Source organism: Chroicocephalus ridibundus, chromosome 1, assembly GCF_963924245.1.
Source record: "Chroicocephalus ridibundus chromosome 1, bChrRid1.1, whole genome shotgun sequence".
Taxonomy (NCBI): domain Eukaryota; kingdom Metazoa; phylum Chordata; class Aves; order Charadriiformes; family Laridae; genus Chroicocephalus; species Chroicocephalus ridibundus.
In genome coordinates this window covers 89,174,177-89,193,491 of record NC_086284.1, presented here as the reverse complement: position 1 = coordinate 89,193,491, position 19,315 = coordinate 89,174,177, and the positions used below count along the sequence as shown (strand labels likewise).

The window sequence follows — 19,315 nt, the reverse complement described above, 5'->3', positions numbered from 1 at the left end:
GCCCAGGTCGACATTTTCCTCAAGTCTGACTTCATGGGTGTGGATAAATTGTCACGGGGGCTTTGCACAACTCAGGCAAAAGGCTGGAGGAAGGGACCTGTCACTAGTGGCAGCCAACGCCAATCCTTCTTTCCCCGCCAGTCACTGGAAATGTGTTTTGTAGCACATTTCAGTGGGAAAAATATGCCAGGGGTTATGCATGTACTAACAATAATTTATCTTCTCAAGCAGTTTGGATTTCAAGAGAATGGTACCAGCCAAATGGGGTGGGCCTTTGTAAACTGATCGTTTGGGAAGGCTCTGTTGGAAAGACAAGTGCAATGCATGGGTATCTACACCATGTTTTATAGCCATGACTTTATTTTTCCCTGGAAACAGCAGAATTAAGACACACCGAGTGCCAGTTAGCAGGCTAATAACATCGGAACCAGGGAGTTGTCTGTGAGTTTGGCACATCAGAGAAGCCATGCCACAGCATGTCACGTGTAATGCTAGTGAACGTGATGTTTCAATTATTAAATCAAGCTTGAAACTTAAAGAATGTATTTTTTTGGTTTAGTTAGTTTCCTTTTTCTTCTCTTGTCAGTATTTTATAAGATAGCTTAGGTCTCAGTGGCTTTTGTGAAAGCTTCTGCTGGGACTTCAAATCTAATTTATTGAGATTATTAGTTAGAGTTACTGAGATATCAGAGGCAATACTACTGTGAATTATTTTTTTTTAATTTCTTTTCGTGAGTGCTGCTTGTAGGGTTACCTCTAGGACAAAAGAACAAGAGGAAGCTTTGGGTGGAGGTGTAGTTGTTTAGCTCTCTAGCTTCCTTGTTGAGACAGAGTATGGCAATGCTGCAGTGCAGAGATACTCGAGCTGGCATTAAACTAATTACGTTGGGTACTGGAAGCATGCTGGCTACAGCAGAGTGGAGTCCAGTATGTTCTGATTTTCCCTGCCAAAAAGCTTAGCAGCTTGGGCACCAATGAACCAATAACAATAAACAGCAGTGTCTGGATAGGATTTTATGGGGGAGTTTGTTGTTCTGAAATTTTTCATGTTCCCTACACTGCTACCTCTCTTGCTTCCGTAGTCTTTTATCTCTCTTTCCTAACTTCAAAGGCAAAAATGAAGCAAACAAGGATGACAGGATGCAGAAGCTGTGGGCAATACATCATCCAACAGCAGATGCCTGACTGCAGCTATTTCTCACACGAAGGGTCCGTGCAATAATTCCTGTGTTAGGCAAAGCCAAATCCTTACACAGAAAATAGTTAGGAAGAGAGCTGAATGAGAAGATAGGATGAATTGCGGCGACCAGGCACAGGGTTCAAGCATACTGACCAGCAACTCAGCTGCTCCCTTTTGTCCCCTTCCTCTCCATCTACCATGCCTGTTCTCCCATTCACCTTGATCACCTCTCTTTCTCCACCATTGTCTCCTCTCAAATCAAAACCCGCCCTGATTACTTTTTTCCCACAGGTCTCACTTTTGCTACCTCTGTGTCTAAACTTGGGGTTTCTCATAGGGTTACCTAGCCCATCATTTACCAGTCCCTGGAGGCCTAGCAAGGTTTCACTCTTTGAAATGTCCCCAGTTCTCCCCTCCATTATCCGTGAGACTTGTCCATCTTCACATCACTCCGCCTTAACCACCTGTGAAATTCGGTCATTCTTCACAGCATTATCCAAGACGCTTGTTACTTTCTCACTCTGATTTCTGCCATGTCCAGTAATTTCTCACGGTCAGTTCATTGAGCTAAACCTCATCTGCCAGTGTACCTTCACAAACTGGAAGGGAGAAGAACTAACAGCACAGTCACACAAATAATGGCATTTGGGTGACCACTGAAGAAATCGTGGGAAAGACGATAAGATAGGAAGACTTGGAGACCCTTGTTAAACAGGAAGATGTGGCAGGTTGATCCACAGACAGAAAGGACAATCCGCAGGAACATGCAAACAAAGACAGAGAAGACACTGGCTAGTAGAGCAGAGAGGACTCTGGAGCGCATCAGCTGCTTTGAAGCACAAAGAGAAAGAGCAGAATTGGGAAATGGGGTGGCAGGAGGGGAAGGAAGAACCACTAGCCTGGCAAAGGGAGCAGATACAACTCCTACAGTCAGGAGCAACTACTTGAGGAGTAAAAGGGACCATATAGGGACCAAGAGAGAAGGTATGAGGATCTGGAGATAGAAGGAAGGGCAGGGGTGTAGGATTCGATATATATATCTACCAAAAGCAGGCAAACTAGAATTTGCATGGCCAGGACCTCTTGACAGATGTGCCACCAGGACATCAGAGAACAGAAAGATGAGCTTCCTTAATATCTCACTAACATCTCCAGAAAGAATGACATTAGTTTGCTGATGAAACTTGTTTATGCAGGGGATGACTGTGTGTCAGAGGGGTCAAAAGACCCTAAGGAACAGGGCAGTTGAAACCTGATGATAAAGCTCCAGGAATGCCTTTGGAGACTAATATCAAAAATGCTTCCTTTGAGGTTAGGAGTTTATTGTCTGGAGATTATAAGTGGAGAAAGGCAGGTGCATGGTAGCAAGTAACAGGTTGATTACCAACTACAAATGTCATGCAGCCATGAAAGTGATTAATGAGATTCTCTGGATGTGCTGAATGGTGTACTGCAGGAGAGAGAAGGAGGTCTCACTGATATTGTTGGCCGTGGTTTTGGATTACCATGTGTTGTTCTGGTCACCTGCCTTTAAGAAAAACAGAGTTAAACCAAAGGAGCTGTAGTCAGGCACATTGTCCTTTCCCTTTTCTTTTAAAGCTTGACCTCCTCAGTTTGGCCAAAGAGATGCTGAAGGACACATGCTTGCTGCATGTACTCTAACCACAAAGTAATAAGCGGAAAATGTTGACACAAGAGCAAATAGGGATAAATTTGCCACAAATATATTTAGACTGGATGTGAAGGATGTTTCTAATAAAGAGAGAGGTGAGTGTCTGAAATGTGCTCCCGAAAAGTGTTTTGGCCAAAACAATCCCCAATAACAACTAATGAGGTTTACAAGACAGCTTGATCAAGTGTAAGTGAATGTGGTTGCAAGTCTGTGTTCAACTTACCTTGTCATTTGGTACCTAATGCTGGTGTCAAAACAGAGCATCAGGATTCAACAATAAAGCCTTTGTAAAGCGGCTATGTTTTCTTCATAAATTATAATAACAGCAAATATAGAGCAGAAAATAAATTGCATAGTTTCATTCCAAACTGCTGTTTGTTTTCTGTGATTTTCATAACACTTTTACTTTTTTTGTTTAATTTTGAGGGCCCAAAGTGTAGAAGGAAAGTGAAATTTTCCTAGAAGTTGGAAGTTGGAAGGAACATTATGAAATGCAATAAGGGCAAGTGTAGGGTGCTGCACCTGGGAGGAATAACCCCCTGCACTGATACAGGTTGGGGGCTGACCTGCTGGAGAGCAGCTCTGTGGAAAGAGACCTGGGAGTCCTGGTGGACAACAGGATGGCCATGAGCCAGCAATGTGCCCTTGTGGCCAAGAAGGCCAATGGCATCCTGGGGTGCATCAAGAAGAGTGTGGCCAGCAGGTCGAGGGAGGTCATCCTCCCCCTCTACTCCGCCTTGGTGAGGCCGCACCTGGAGTACTGTGTCCAGCTCTGGGCTCCCTGGCTCAAGAAGGACAGGGAACTGCTGGAGAGGGTGCAGCAGAGAGCTACCAAGATGATTAAGGGACTCGAACACCTCTCTTATGAAGGATTTGGGTCTCTTCAGTCTGGAAAAAAGACGGCTGAGGGGGGATCTTATCAATGCTTATAAATACTTAAAGGGTGGGTGTCAGGAGGATGGGGCCAATCTCTTTTCGGTGGTGCCCAGTGACAGGACAAGAGGTAATGGGCACAAACTTGAGCATAGGAAGTTCCAGCTAAACATGAGGAGGAACTTCTTTCCTTTGAGGGTGGCAGAGCACTGGAACAGGCTGCCCAGGGAGGTGGTGGAGTCTCTGTCTCTGGAGACATTCAAAACCCTCCTGGATGCGTTCCTGTGCCACCTGCTCTAGGTGACCCTGCTCTGGCAGAGGGGTTGGACTAGATGATCTCCAGAGGTCCCTTCCAACCCTATGATTCTATGATTCTAAGTTTCAACCTGTTTTTACTGTTTACAAACAAAGACCAAGCTTTTGAAAAGTGCTGTCAAGAAGGAACAGTGACAGAAAAACTTTACCTTTTCCCCCACTGCCACTTCCATTATTTCCCCTAAACACCATCAACAGAAAACCTAATACCCTGCTGTACTCACCTGAGGTATGGAGACCTTGCCTTAAGTTTTAGTTCTGACAGAAAGGAGACTTGACCAGAGTTTTCTATGACAGAACATGTTTCTTAGGCATTCAGCCATTTTAATGTTCTCTTTTTTTTTTTTTTTCCCTCAAGAAATTGCATCCAATACCAGAGAAATGTGTTTAGCGAACTATGTTGATTTAGGCAGTGGAAGAAGAATTGATATTTTAATAAAAAAAATTTTAAAAAGGTAGGAGACTGTGGACAAGAAAGATTGGCAGGATAGAACACAATACCTAGAAACTTTAAAACTACCTACCTTAAAACTGAGAAGTTAAACCTGAGTAAAATGGAAAAAATTCATTTTTAGTCTTAGCCCAAGCTACGGACTATGTAGAAGAGTGGAGTCCTGAAAAACGTAAAGCATTTTTAAAACTAATAGTATTTAAAAAAAACTCCTAAACACATCTGAGTTTTAAAATTTTTCTTTGTTCTTAGCAGAAAAAGATGAAGTGAGAGAACTATAAAAAATGGAAACGCAGATATTTAAAACTCATATGTTAAAAAGTTTTATTATAAATTTTAAGATAAGATTTAGAACTTTGGCATTTAAAAGTCCAGCTCCTTCTGGTATCCTTTGCAGAAGGAAGTGCTGGATGTGGGTATAAAATGAGGATAAAATATGATATTAATTTGCACTGAAGTAGCAAATATTTTACAGTAGTTTTGGGTCATTAATCTATCTTCCAGCTAAGGGAACTACGTTAATAGCTTATGGGATTTACAGGGCAAGCATCAATTTAATGGTTCACCCTAAGTTTGGGGAAAATAGGAAAGGGCAGGATACTAGAGGATACATTATATCTTGGTGCATTAAAATCAATGGCAAAACTTTCTTGGCCTAAAATGGCCTCTAGATAGTTTCTAATTCCAGTGCTGCTGCTGCACCTTAATTTCCTGTCTGCAAAATGGAAGGAACCGTGTTTGCCTGCCAAGCGTTAAAACTGACTCTTCCCCTCATAGCTCTGTCTCGAATAGGAAACTCATCTGAATTAATGTTGTTTTACTTGCATTTTTGGAGGTGGAGGGGTGCGAGTCGGTTTTCTTAAGTCTGGCCTCAGTCTAGGAAAGGAAATATATCTGCAATGGAGTACCAGAAGATACCTGCAGGGTCACGCAGTTTCATTTGCTGTATTTTCTAAGCAGCTCTCATCATTGGAGTCCTGCATGTGACTTGTCACCGGTCACTGTGTTCTTTACACTGTAATATTTCCCTGTGCTCCAGTGCTAGGTGAGAAACCTAGCTGTTCTTTGCTGTTGGAGATAGGGGATACCTTTGTAAACAGTGAGAGGAGTGCATTATGCGGTTTGCGGCTTATTCATGTGAAGGCTCAGAACAAGAGCCGGGAAATACTGTCATAACTTAATAGCTGAAATACTATCTTCACAGGGGAGAGTCGTGCTAGTATAATACTATAAATCAGTGTTGGTGCAGTGCATCATCAGATATGCAACCTTTTTTAAGGTGATAATTCCCATAATTTGGGTATTGACCTTGTTCTATGTTGTACAGACTTGTAATCTGTGTTTTTTTGAATGATCCCCACAGGTGGGACATTCCTAATGTGAAGTCATGCTGTGAGACACCTCTGAGTGTGCTGGGAAGATAGGATTATAAATATTCATTGCTTTTGCAACCTTGGGCTATGGATGTTTCAATTTTTATAAGCTAAGCAGAAATGGGCCTAGTCAGAGAATTACAAAAAAAAAAAAAAAAAACAAAAATCATCTCACAACCTGGTAAATCCAGGTGATAAATAAAGCAAAATGGGTAAGAAAATGAGAGTTTTTCTGCAAGGTTGATTTTGAACCAACATGCCAATTTGATTAGGAGAAGTACATAAGCACAATATAAAATCTATCACTTATGACAAAACCAAGCCAGGCTAGATTTCCCCTCCCTTGGAAATACAATAACTGCTTTGCAGTCCGGTTTCATCACTGAAGAACAAAACACTGTGAGCCATAGATTTGGTCATCTCACAATTTATTTACCTCCCAGGTCTGAGGAACAAGCGTGGGTGCTGTCAGGCTCCCCCATGCTGCCCCATCCCTTCCCATGGTGGGACTCATGAGAAATATGATCAGAGCAGCGACCACATCATGGGCCTGCAGAAAAATCTGGCTCAAGTCATGTCTAACGCCACTAGCAGTTTCTTTCAATTGCTTGTCTGACAAGCAAAGGATGAAGGGCAGTAGGAGCTCATTTCATTCCTTTCCTTTTTAATTTGTCCAGGTAGAGAAGAAGGACTTATTAATGCTTGGCCTCTGCCTGTGCTCTGTAACGAGATATGGCAAAGCTCAGTCCTCAAGTCTTCTTCCTGTGACCAGGTACAAACATGTTTGGTTTTTTTGTTTCTTAAAAAGTAAATAAATTAGCTCAACGGAAACTATAACCTTGTATGCCTCCCCCTGACTACTGATGGATTCCCCAGGATTATGTGGGAGAAGTTCAACGTGAAGCCCTGCTGCAGCCAGGCTCATGGGATCACCCTGCAGGAGTCTGAAAATCATGACCCTCTGCAACTCAGAGCATAATGGTTTTCCCGCTGGGCTGATACTCACTCAGTGTCCCTTGTGTCACAGGTGAATCTCCGCATGTCTGCATCACTGGCTACTGAGGGCCCTTCCTCCTCACCCTCTCTCTATTTTGTTGTTTGGTTGTGGTTTTTTTTTAAACCAAGAAAGACTCTATTATCAAAAGATGAACACATTTTCACAAAATGAAATCAATGTTTTCCAGTCAGCCCTGCAGTTCATCTTGGAAGTGCAAAAAAAGCCACCCAGAGCTCAACCACCGTAAAGCCTCTCCTTGTTTGTGATTTGTCAAGCAGTGTGAATTAGGTGGAGAAATCAGGTATGGCTGCCTCAAGGGTGACTGGCAGGAGGGAATCCTTGGGATCTGTCACGGTGGAACACGGTAGCACAAGACATAAAAATGGGTTCCAAATGTAGATCCACCTCTATGCAGAGTCTCCTGCTGATGCTTCTTTTTTCCACCTTACATGAGTGCTTGGTGTTGCTGGGGAAAAAGAAGATGATAATTTTGCAATTAATTTGATAATCCTAGATGACCTATTTTGTTATAAGATTATGGGATTGCGTAAATCTGTGTGTATTTCATAATGACTAGAGCATAAGAGTGCTGAGATATGGATAGCTGGGACAGCCACGGCAGGAGCTGAGTCTGGGACTCCTCCCTCTCTCTCTTTCTTGCTATTTCTTTTAGAGAAACAAGATTTTACTGCAATCTCCTGGAATGCATCCTGCTGTCACCAGCAGTTCAAGTTCCATCGTACTTTAACTGTTAGAAGGACTCACTCCCTGGCCCAGGGACACCCTTCCTGAGATGGGCTCCCTGGGGTTATCACTGTGGGATGCAGGGCATAGTTCTTCTATTTGTGCCATTACACCAATTTTCTATTTTTTTTCACAGTGTGCAAATTTATTTATTTATGAAGCTATGTTGGAAAACAAATCAGTTAAATGTTGCAAATTATAAAAATTATCCTTTTAACAATTTTTATTGTTACCACGAGCCCAAATGGCAGCCGGACTAGACGATCATTGTAAGTCCCTTCCAAAAGAAATATTCTAGTCTAGTCTAGTCTAAAAGGAGAGAGGAAGAGGGAAACTGTTTTAAACTACTTTCCCTGATGGACAGACAATGATGCTGGATCATCTCCTTTTTGATGTGATAGGCCTAAAGCATAATATCTCTGTAGGAAACTTTCCTGGTGCTGGTGGCTCTTTAACAGGGCTTAAGGACACGTTCTTCAAAAAAAAAATATATACTGTGTACTCAAAGAAAGTACAAAGCAAGTGGAGAAATGGTTAAAGCCACAAAAATATTTTCCCCCAGGATCTGGCCTGCAGCTTTTTCCCCCCCTAAGCTTATGGGATGACTCATATACATTTACATTCCCTGTGCTTCACATGGCATCTGCTGCTACACATTTGTTGCAGGATCTTGTCTTTGAACAGCTGGTGACAACCCACTTCCTCTTGCTTTCTTCAGCAGAGATTTTTCAATTGTTTCTTGCTGTTTTGATGTGAGACCCAGTGTTGGAAAAACAAGCCCATTTACCCTGATTAGAACCAGCCATTTAAGCACTTGCCAATTAACAACCTATTTGTTATTCTTCTAAGGAGCCAGGAAATACTTTCCCTTTCTCTCCTCTCACTTTCTTCACATATCATTCCAAATGAGCAGAACAAAATCAAGACCTTTTTATATAAAATGTTATTAACATTTACCTTGTTCTCCCTCTCCCTTTTGTCCTACAGAGTTGGAGATGAAGGGATCCTTTGCTTCCTTCAAGCTAATCGTAATTAGCTCGATGTCGTGATAACCATGCTGTCTCCTTAAACGTAGAGAAACTGCCACTAATGATGAGTATCATAGACATGACCTTTGGAAAAGCAAGCAGAACGTCACGCTTGCATTAGCAACACTGATACAAAAAGCGATTAATTTTAGTGACTTGCTGCCAATTCTACTAACGGGCATTAAGAAAAATAATTTAACATGCATGTGTTTTTAGGGACAGTCTGGTTTCTGCTAGTCAAGTACATTCAGTGAAACAGAAATCTTCTTTCAGGGATTTGATCTCAACTGTTTTTATGAAATCATATACCTTGTTACTATGCTTTTGGAAAAAGTATGTACTAAAAGTGGAGCTTAATGCTTAGCTACTTTTTTTTTTCTTGTTGTCCTCTCATTCAACATATCTAGATTTCTTTGCCAGGGACCACTTTTATTACATAAATATTTTAAGGAAGTACTAAACTTTCAAGTGAGACCAGCTTCTTTCCATTGGTGAAAATACAATTACTGATCTCCGACAGCTCCAGTAGCAGTTACTTGAGAAACTGCATATAATCCTATCGAACCTAAAGGCAATAAAGGTTAGGGCTCTTCTGCTTTGAAATGCTTGCTGTGTTTATTAGTGAGTTGATGGCCATACTATTCTGCAGGAATTTTCCAAGGGTTTTTTTTCCCCCCTTTTCATAATTCAAGTTGAAGTTACAATCTGTACCGTTTAGACTGTACTGTGCTGTTTATTCCCATAAGTATCTGCTCATATCATCACCTATACTTTGCCTGTCCCTTAAAACATAGGTATACTTACGGTACGTGGCTCTTTAGGTGTTCTGCACCTCTCTGCAGAGGTATTTTTGACAAGCGTTGCACCCTGCAAGCTGAGTTTTCCTTTGTAAATGCCACAGAGCATCTGCCTACAGAGGAAGGGGTTTTCTTGGAGGAAACTACCATTTCCTACCATTGCTAGGCATGTTGATTGGCCCTCTCTAATAAACAGTTCCTTGGGTCCTGAATTTAAATACTGAATAAGCACGTATATTTACTGAATAGTTGCCAATTTTGGGGTTTTTTTATTTGTTTGTTTCCTGTGGCAAAGGAGGATTTCAAATCACTGTGTTGCTCAGGGGAAAGTGAAAACAGGATCTATTTTTAGTTCTCATTTGACTTCCCAAGATGGATCAGTTGAAACCTGTTACAACACTAATTTCCTTAATGATGTATTATGTGCACTTCGCTAAAATGCTGAGGGGATAAAGCTTTGCTTTTGCACTTGTTTGGCCTGAAGCCAAGATTCCCCATGAAGCTGCATGAAGAAGCCAGAAGAGAATTACCCACCTTTTTTTTTTTTATGCATACAGCTTTCTTGAACTGATTGGCTTGTGAACCTGTGCCCTTCTTAAAATACATTTTAAAAGACAGTCGGGGGTTATAAATGGGCTGAAAGTGCACCCTTTCTCTGTAGCTGTGCAAATCAGGGGCTGACGTGAAGTGTTTGGATGAATCTGCTCCCCCGGCCTGACATCAAAACAAAACATTACTGCCTTATAGCCGGAGATGAAAGGCTTCTCATTTCCTGAAATGCAGTGCAACTGCAAAGAGAGATGCCGAAAGCCAAGACGTTCATATTTTTTTTGCAACAAACTGTAAAGGTTAGTTACACATAACTGTTAGATAATTCTTACTGTATTGGCTGTAATTTCCACTTGAGCACACCTTCGGTCCGTGGTGCTCTGCCGCTGAATACATAACATCTCTCGGTCCCTGGGGCAGTATTGGTAACAATTTACAGCGTGGCAACCTGCGTTATGCCTGCTCTATGAATAGCAGTGTCATTTGTCATGTATTTGAAAAGGCTGCCTGTTCAACATAGCTGATGACAGAGTTTAGGTTGAGCGAGATTTGTCCTCTAGTTTACAGACTGGCTCTTTTTTTCCCCCTGCAGTGTCGTTCACCGCAGGCTAACCCCTCTGTGCCCTTTCCATTCTCTGAGAGAAGACAGATCTGCAGATAATTGGATATTCAACACCCATGTTTCAATTATCATATTATTTGAAGAATCTGGTGCTTCACTTAATGTTCCTCAAGTAGTTCTCTTGATTACTTACTATTGCAGAGCTGGGGTAAACTTGTTTGCCTCTCCTTTTCTCTCTGCCTGAATTTGATTTCAGAAAGCAATCTCAGATAGAGAGAGATTTCAGAGTCCTAATCACATGCTGCTCTTGTTGGCTTTGTTGCTGCAAGCGGCAACATAGAGTATACTTTACCTTACACTGTATGAAATGCCAAGAGCAGAATACATTCTTTGTATTGTGATGCGGCGGGGGGTTTTTTGGTGAGATTTTCCAGAACAGGCATATCTGAAAGCCACGATAGTTGTATTCAGCAAGGATTTATCTATAATATTTAATTACAAGAGTTCTGCATACATTTACATAATGTATGGGAGGGTTTTGTGGTTAGAAAACAGCTCAGGGCACATACGACAATATCTCACTTCTTTCTCTCTCTCCTGTCAATTACCCTTGAGTCATCCCACTCGTTTAAGCTTCAGGTCAATAAAAAGAATTTCAAAGCAGAATCCAGTATGTGCTGAGACACTAACTTTCTTGCGTGCCTGTAAAAAGTGCATATTTTTTCATCACCCTTTTCTCCTAATGTGATTGTTCTTCCAATTTTATTCTACAGAGGGATCCTAACGCACATTCAATGCGGTTTCATTTAAAAAATTTCTGCATGTCCTCGGTTTCCATCACCCACACACACACTTTATTTCTGTGCGTGTAATTCTGAGGAAGAATCGTTGGTTTCATTTTGTACAATTTGCAAAAATCATCGGATCCCGAAAGGGCAATGTTTATCATAGAAATTTGCTAAGGGGGATAGACTCTCATTATGGAGAATAAAGGTAGATATTTCATCTTGTGTTCTGGAGCTTACGGAATATTTTTATTTATTTTATTGTTAGTTTCAACAACGCTGTGGTGTGCTGTGTGTCCTAGGTAGTGTCAGTTATTATGAAACTGAGAATTTCCATTCCTTTTCATATTTGGTTTTGATGTAAAATCAGACAAAATGTTGAAATGTCAGAGTTCCTTTAAATTGGAACAGAAATGTTTGACATCTTCAATCAAAATAAAATATTTTTACATTCCTGAAATGGAAGAGAATTCCTGTAGCCTAAAGAGAGTTATAGTACTGGTCCTTATTCTATTTCATGGTTCCCGGCTGCTGATGCAGTTCCCACGTTGAAGTATAGGATTCTTGGTCTACACCACATGGAAGAAATACATCCTGAGAGATATGGCGCATTACAGCTGCAGTCTTCTAGAGATCCTTGTCCCCAAAAGAGTAGGGTGTGGAATTAAAAAGTAAACAATGCAGTGTAAATATGGGGAAGTGTAAGGAAATGCAGTGTAAAGTACGAGCGTTCAGATTTCCATGTTTTCCAGTATATTTCAGTTGAGTGTTTCTACTCATTACTCTACTTCCAAGTACGTGGAATATTATTTTATATATAATATATATAAATTGTATATATGTATATAAAAAATATATCTGTATTATAGATAAAAACTTCAAGGGATCACAGTTTTTTTCCCTTATTTTGGAGAATACCACGCTAGAGAAGGTTAACGTGGGAGTAAGATCTTTCATTCTGCAAATACGATTTCTGAACGTGGAGAGCAATAGTTTAGTATAGATTTTAGGGAGAAACACACTGCATCACAGGGGCCGACTGCAGAAAAACATGCTGACCAAATACTAGCGAAATTGTTCAATGACAAATTGCCTGAGTGCAGAGGTGGGTTTGCAGGCAGGCAGGGCAGTTGTCCAAGTTTTCCACAGGCTGGATCAAGTAGTGCTGCAACTTATCCTGTGCAGGGTGAGAGATGAGGACGGGCCCAGGCTTGAGCCTCAGCCTTTTTTGGAGGAACCTCCTGGGTCTAATGCCATCCCTGAGCACAGTCAGTAGTTCCCAAGACAGTATGTACCAAATTCGTAGAATCATAAAATCATTTAAGTTGGAAAAGACCTGTAAGATCATCAAGTCCAAGCATATTTGGACTCTGGCTACTGTATAACTGTATTTAGTAGTGGATACCATACCTTCCTTTTTTTAGGAACTGGTTTCAAACTCCATCTCCAATGGTGGCTGCCAGATTCAAGAAAAGAAAAACCAACAATAAAAAACCAGCAGGAGAATGGGAATAAATGAAGAGAGAGTTAGATGTTCTTTATTGTTTCTCTGTGGATATCCCAGATAAAATATGGCGTCTGGTGCACCCAAAACTTTCATCTGACACATGAAGAAGAGATAACACTAGGTCTTTTATTTTACTTGATTTTCTTTTTTTTTTTTCCCAAATAATCTTACTTTTCAGAAACATGAAAGAGAAGCTAAGTATGCCTCAGTTTCCGTTGGACAAAAATATTTCGAATCCTTCAAAGGAGAGTATACATTTGGACACAAGAAACGCAGATGCCATTTCCTTTTCTTCTTCAAGCGTACTCTGGTGAAAGTCCTGCTGACCTTTTGTGAAAGATGGCTTCCTGAAAATAAGGTGAATTTCCCTTCCGTTCTTCCCTCTGGAGATCAGTCTGTCTTATGTTTATAGAGAGTAAATCATCCACTTCATACCTCCTTGGATTCAAGAACCCAACTAGCCCTTCGTCTCTTTTATTTTTTCTTCTCCACCAGCTGTTCATCATACGCTTTGATGGGCAAATCTACCCATCAAAGCCAAGGATTAGACGCCTATACATACTTAGGATTGTAATTGTCTTGCAAACTATTTTATAGATGCATGTAAAGTGATAGGAGAAATCATCTGCTGAATTGCATTGTATTAAGAAAAATTAATCAGGTAAAACTAGGGTGCTCTGGGAATTCAGATACAAAAAGTTGGAAGACAGACTTCATGTTTATTCCTAAACATATAGAGCTTTGTCTATTTCTTTGTAGACAAGTCTGCCCACAATTTTGTTGTGAGCATCAAAAAGTAATGATCTGATCTTTCACTGCCCATATTGCTGTTTGTTCCACGTCAGCAGCCTCATAACAGATTCACTGGCCCCTAAGCTACAGCTTGTCACAAGCAAGAGACAAATGCTTAGAGAGCTTTCCCTCTGTTTGATCCTTGTAATCAACTTTATTTCCTGTACAGAATTCCAATTATCCCATTAAACAATGAGTCAGGATGCTTATATTGATACAGGTGCCTTAATTGGTTAATTTATACTCATGCCAGCCCCAGCAAAGAATTCATTTCCCTGAGGCCTCCTCAGATAACCACAGTTCCTCCTAAGCCGTAATGGTATTCCATAGCAGGCACAGGACTTGAGCACAACGTTCAGCCCTGCGCACAAACGCCCCTCACCACACACGGATCCGTGTTGAGCCATATGTATACCTGCTGTTGAGCATTTATTTGCTTCTGCCTTATAATTTCTAACCTATTTAGTTTTAATTATAAGACTACGATTATACAACACTGACCGTATGCTTTTAAAACCAATTTGCGAGGAAAAAGTCCTAATAATATTGCTTTTTTTAGTAGCGCTCCAGAGCAATTAAACACTTATTAGATGCCAGCAAATTCAGCTGCAGTCTATCATATACACATCTATTTGCATAGGCTGTCTGGTGAGTGGCATCGTTTTCGTTATTGACTTACGAGGATGGAAATAATAGACGAATTATTTACCGAACTGTCTCTAACTCTGCATCAGCCAAAATATCTAATTAAATGTGTAACAACTTTCACTGACACAAGCTGGGAGATTTTAAAAACAAGGTGAAGAGAAGGACAAGCGCTAGTCTGTTCTCTGTAGGACTCGTTCTCACCATGGCAAGAAAATAGGATATCTAGCTTGTAAATCATCAGACAAACCAGACAGAACTACAGGTAGACTTTAAAAAATAACTTCCCGGGAAATCAGTTTTTCAGGACCAGACAAACCCACTAGCGAACTGCCAGGATTGTTATTTTTCCAAACTTACATCCTGATGAATGTCATGACCAGGAGCTTCTGCTATGGTCTCTAGAAGGAATTTTCCAAAGGAGCTATAGCAGAATTAAGAGCCCCACTCAAGAGTCTGTAATAGTTGTTCCTTAACTTCATTTCCAGTTTAGCTTACTTCACCTATTTAATTTCTTTTCCTCTGCTGGTGTAAATTAAGAACGCACCTTCTCCCCTCCTTATTCTGCTATATTAGCTGGCAGCTTACAGGCAAGAATGGCTGTAGAAGGCGGTAGCGTCATCTCTAGTTCATAGGCGTAGTACTGTACTTGCCAAAGGCAGCAGTTTGTAGGGAGCAAGCAACTTCAACTGCATCTTTGGAGTTGCAGACTAACACCCAGAATGTGGGATGATTCTGCTTTTCTGTTCATTGGAAGGTACCTCTGTTTATCCTTTCAGAAGATACATTCAGTTCATCTAAAGTAAATTAAACAAGCAGTTTCTGCCAGCGGTCATGTACAATACCTATTTTGCATTCTCTCTGTTTGTCTCTACGGTATGACCTGATACCTCCTTGAAATGTGCCAAGAGCTTCATATGCATATATTTTTAAATGATAAAAAAAGTAATGTTGTTTGAGTGGAAAACCCCCATTCACTCCAACAAGATAGTGGTATCTGCAGATGATACATTCCAGGAAAGCGTCTTTTTATACACACAAGCTAACTGGGAAAATTTGTCAGTGGCTTAGTCACCATTCATCTGAATCACCAATCTCTTTTAAAAAATAGCGTGGTTGCGAGGAGGGTGTTCATCTCCCCTGTAGTAAATTAGATTAAATGCAATACAACAGGTACTCTGCAGAGGTATATTTTGGGATAGGAAAGAAATCTTTTTCTCCTTGTGGCTGTTGGCTAATGTTTTGTATTGCTCAAGTAGCATCTTTGATAGACTGGGGTGCCAATTGCTGCTATGCAGCAGTATGAAATAATGTAATTTCCAAATGTGCCATCTTCAGGGACACTGCTTCTGGAAATTATCACAAAACAGGTGAGGCTTCTCCTCCCAGACATAAGTCAACTCTATGAAACAATTTCCTCTTCACAAAAAGCATAATCTCCACAAAAGAATAATACCTGCATTTCGTACGCCTGCCTTAGAGAGCGAACCATCTAAGGTGGTGATGTAGTCCCCAGACTAAGCTGCACTTTTGCCTGTGCTCCCCAAAGACAGCAGCTGGAGCACCCAGACTCTCGAGCACAAAGCCATTCCTGGAGGACGCAAATACATTTTGCAATTCTGCTTCCTAAGAAGTTCAGCCAGGATCCAAAAGAGCCACTGAGATGTTAATCCTGTATTTCTGCAGATGTACACGGTAGTATCTGGTATTTGGATTTCTTACATACAGTGTGTACCTTTAATGTTTTTCATGAAGAAGGGGGGTAGAGGAAAACAGATGAACCAGTCTGGGTTACTTGATGACCTATCCAAGCTTTCATCTCAAAGTTAAAATGCAGCAGTTCTGAAAGTCAGAGCCAAGTAAATTCCAGCAGGCTCAGCATATTCACCAGAAATATCAGAATTTGTGAATTATTGTCTCTCCTCACTGATTATGTTTGAGAATGTGAAAAAAAAATAACAGAAGTTTTTCCTGTCTCTAGGACCTCTACAAAGTTTCATCCCTGGTTTCTCTGGTATCCACAAAAATATGAATGCAGACTGAAGGTTTTTCCCCTTGGGTGGGACACTTCTTGTATCTCTCTGCTTTGTCTGGCCACTGTTTTCATAAAAGATGGAGAAAATTTATTTCTGCTCAACTCTAAAGACGCTTTTTTTCTTTTGTATCCATCTTCATTTTCTACCGTCAGGAGCAGCCCTCAAGATATCATGAATTGGCTTTGTGGCATCACAGACTTGAATTGCTGACCTTGCAATGGCAGTGCTTGTGAGATTTCCAGATCAGTTTTATGCCATTAGGAAACTGACTGTTGTGAAAAAGTTTCCAAACATTTGAGACTTCGTTGAAAGCAAATTCAAGCCTTCTTGAATTTTACTCATTAATTGCTAGGATTTAAGTGCTCAAGGCCAGGCTGGATGGGGCTTTGAGCAGCCTGGTCTAGTGGGAGGTGTCCCTGCCCATGGCAGGGGGGTTGGAACTAGATGATCTTTAAGCTCCCTTCCAACCCGGACCATTCTGTGATCTTGTGATTTGAATTATAGCACCCAAGAAACACCCAAGATGTTCTGGAAATTTCAGTTCATTCAGCTGGCAAAAGCCACTGAAACAATTTTATACTTCTACATAAATGTTATCGCTACATATGTTCTGTCAGAACTGGAATAAATCCAGCATGGCCATGCACTTTCCAGATAAGAAGAGGATGTCCTTTAATATTAGAGCATAATATTAGAGCATATGAGCAAGGATACCCGCAAGCCACAAAAGGTTTTCCATACTTAGACAAGTTGTTTCCAGACTGAGGGTTTTTGTAAAGGAGTCTGTGCTGGAAAATAGTGGGGAGTCTGCAGTGAAGAGGAGGGGAGATAGAGAGATCATCGACAACCCAAAACTTATCCTGTCCTTTATTTTTCTTGGGTTTAGGCTGGGTCTATCCCCAGGTACCCATTACAAGCTGATAGGGCAGGTGAACAAGCACGCTGCTGGGACAGCTGGATGGGGAGTACCTGTGAGAGAGACCTCGGCAGGAGTGTGGTTGAAAGAGGCTGGGTTGCAATGCTAGGGGTCGTGACACTGCTGTTCTTCCTGAACAACGTCGAGCTTAATTTCCGGGGTCTGAATAGTTTTAAACACTTCTATTGTATGGAATAGCGCACATCTTTTTTTATTCAGCTGTGTTCTAATGGTTCTATTAGCACTCGCCAAATTTTGTACATTTGTTCATTTCAAATATTTGTGTCCCACACTAATGACTCTTTTACAGCTACTGTAATACACACTGGGCATGTATCGCTGCCAGATATTCCATTGAAATTACAGGTGATCACATCGTGTGCGTTATTTGAAACATATCATCATCACATGTGCCATAAATTATGAGCTTTGGATGTGCGCTTTAGCAACAGTGGGATTATTGACAGAAGATGATGTGGAATAATCATAAATATTCATGCAGAGGCTGCACTTCCTGTGTTCATTTCATCATTTTCAGTCTCAAGGACTCCATCAGTTGCTAAAATTCCTCAGGGATGGGAACTACACAGAGAACTTCCTGGACAATTAATTATTCATTCATTTTGCATAAGGAAACAATAATCTTCAGACTCGGTTTGATTCAATATTTAAAATGGAAAGCTGAGAAAGCCTTTTCTTCTGCTGGAAGTGAATAGCATATGAAAAGCTTCCTGGAAGACTGCGCATCCTGTCCACATGCTCTGAGCAGCGTGGGTTAAAAAGGTTTGTAGCAGCGCTGGGGGACAGCCACCGCAGCAGAATTATCGACTCGCTGCTCTCCACAGTTGTTGTCCAAATGTGGCCTCAGTAGAAATGTCACAAATAAAATTAAAATAGGTTTGTGAAGGTCTGAATAAACTGGCATTTACGCTCTGGGACCATGAAAAGGAATGGCAGTGCTGTCGCCAAGCCCGTGAGGGAAGGAATGTGTAGTGCTTGTCCAACTGACTGACACAAAGCAAGAGTCTCCTCCATTCTCCAGCTGTCCTCTAGTGCGATCACTAAGTTGTAGGGGACCCTCACAGTTACCAGCTCAGTGTCAGCCCTACCAAGGCAGCTCATTAAGGGTCTGATTTCTATGCATTTCAAGGGGGAGTACACCCAAACCAGCACAGCAGTCCGGGGCTTCAGCAGGTTTGAGGTTTTCCTTCTCTTTCGGCCCACAGCATCCAACAAGAATCTAGTAGTCAATGGCCATGTAAGTGGCCATGAAATACTGCAAATAACCAGCACTGTGCTCAGAAAGTCTCTCAGAAGATGCGCATAAGGAGAGCTGAGGTTTTGAGGCTGAATTAGTAGTGGTCTCTGGAGTAAAACAATGTGTAATTCATAGCGCTTCTTTCCTACGCAAAATGTTATGAAAAGACATAAAGAAAGGTTTCTGGTGGGTATAATTCCCACTTCAAATGGGGCTTTAGGCGGTACAAAAGGGAAAAATAAGGCTGTCCAGAATCTACCTAAATGGGTCCATTATTTCTGAGTCTGTCTGAATAGCGATAAGAGAGACTGATCTGTCAGCTACCCTGCTATGAAGAAAGTTGATGGTAGCCTAAGGTTTCTACTTGTCTGTTAGGCACTCTGCACTGAAATAGAGAGGATCCAACTCAGAATTTCATCTGCCTTCTGCATAACAGAGCATCAGTATGGGTAAAGCACAGCATCATTCTAGAGGTTCCTTAATTTTAGTGATATTTTAGTCAACAGCCAGCTTGTTAAGCAGAACTGGTCTAACTGGTCAGTTCCAGATGCTAATAGCAAAAAAAAGTTAGAATTTGGGAATTGCTGCAATTTATCTTCAAAGATGGGGATGCTGAGCTCACTTGCACTTCCTGCCCATGGTAGAGCACGTTGTGATTGCAGCAGGGCCACCTACACGTTCCTTGGTACCAAAATCCCTGTCCAGAGGTGGAAGATCTTTCCCCAGTGGCAAGGCAGACAAGATCCAAAAGTGAGTAATGTTCTCAGACCTCTCAAGAAGAGACTCCTTTTATCTGTCCCTCCAAGGTGATCAGCGTTATCAGGTGGTTTGAGAG

At 41.3% G+C, this 19,315-nt stretch overlaps 1 long non-coding RNA gene across 2 annotated transcripts in view; it reads left to right on the top strand.

The window, feature by feature from the left end:
• The window catches only part of LOC134519230 (uncharacterized), a 241,200-nt gene that overhangs the window by 182,380 nt on the left and 39,505 nt on the right, over positions 1-19,315 (top strand). For both annotated transcript variants that reach the window (XR_010072167.1, XR_010072166.1), the window contains 2 exons: positions 6,542-6,636; positions 13,012-13,191. This is a non-coding gene — a long non-coding RNA (uncharacterized LOC134519230). The remainder of the gene's footprint in view (positions 1-6,541; positions 6,637-13,011; positions 13,192-19,315) is intronic.